Source organism: Haliaeetus leucocephalus, unplaced genomic scaffold (genome assembly GCF_000737465.1).
Source record: "Haliaeetus leucocephalus isolate CR32 unplaced genomic scaffold, Haliaeetus_leucocephalus-4.0 Scaffold279, whole genome shotgun sequence".
NCBI classification, from domain to species: domain Eukaryota; kingdom Metazoa; phylum Chordata; class Aves; order Accipitriformes; family Accipitridae; genus Haliaeetus; species Haliaeetus leucocephalus.
In genome coordinates, this window is record NW_010972715.1 from 202,384 (window position 1) to 203,810 (window position 1,427).

Genomic DNA, 1,427 nt, shown 5'->3' on the forward strand with positions numbered 1-1,427 from the left:
AGGGCTGCCGCGGCAGGGCAGGTGGCCCTGCTCCACCAGCTCCTCCAGATCCTGCCACGCCACCCGCCAGGTGCCGGCATGCGGCGTGGCGCAGGTCCCGGTCCCTGCCCATGCTGACAGCACCAGCTGCTGCAGCTCCTGGGGAGCTGTGATGCAGGTGGTGCAGCCGGGGCTGCAGCGCCAGGGCCCGCACACGGGGCCCCCGGGAGCACCTGCAAACCAGGGAGGGGTTTCCTGAGCCGTGGGGGGCCGGGGGCACTGGGACCACCCGTGGGCCGTCCCCCCAGGCTGCTCCGCAGCACGACTAGGCTGCTCTGAGAGGCCCTGGCCTGGCCTAGGGGGGGCACCTGCGCACCCGCGGGGGGACCCTCAGGGGACTTACCTGGCTCTGGTGCCACTGCGGTCTGCCTCCATCTCCGGCGTCACCGTCTCCGGCCGTCACCCTGTGGGCAGAGGAGTGTGGCGCAGTCACCCAGCTGGGGCCAACCCTCGCTAGCGCTGGCCCCGAGTGGCCCCCCCTGCTCGGAGCGGCCCCGTACCTGTTGCTGATGGTTCATGGCAGGATGGCAGATGATGGTGCCGCCAGTCTGGACTGTGGCCCTGCTGCCCCCTTGTCCAGGCTGGGAAGGACAAGGGGGTCCATGGCTAAAGTAAAAGGCCACCGGCGCTTCTTGTCCCAGGGTGACTGGCCATGTCCAGGCGAAGGAGTCTCTCTCGCACATCGTTCCCCAGCGCAGGTGGGTGGCTGGAGGAGCAGAGCTCAGTGGGTAGTTCTTTAGCTCTGCTGCTTGGCTTACGGCTCTCAGGCTCAGTGCTGGTGGGCTCGGGGGCCACCAGGGCCTGCAGACAGTGGCCAGGCCTGGGGAACCTGCCTGTGCTGGGGCTGCAGGGAGCCACATTCAGGGAAGGCCTGGACCAGAGGTTGAATTGAGCCAAAGGACCTGCCCTGCCAGGTGTAAAACCTGCCCGGCTGCAGAAGGGGCTGACGGCCTGTTCCTGCCGCTGTTGGAGCCTGCGGTCCCCTCTGGCAGTTGTTAGTGCAGCCGCTGGGGTGAGGCTGAGCCCCTTCCACAGCCAGGGCTGGGAAGGAGCTCCAGGAGGAGCAGCTGTCTTGCCCAGGCTTATCCTCGTGGCCTCGTCCTCCTGCTGGGACAGCACAGCCTCCCGAATTCCCCTGAGCCCACCTTCCCTTTCCCGTCCCCAACGCAGCAAAGTCCCGGGCTGGGCGCAGGTGGCACAAGTTCCTGGTGACAAGGGCACTGCAGTGCTGCTGCAAGGATGGGCTGTACTGGCTGGGGGTCCCCGCCGGGCTGGAGGGTGTTAGGGTGGGAGGTGGCATGGCCGCCTGGGGTGGCATTCCCTGCGGGAGGCCAACAGAAGTCCATCTGCCCTGCAAGTCCGTCCTCCTGGAGGTGCCCTGGGACCAT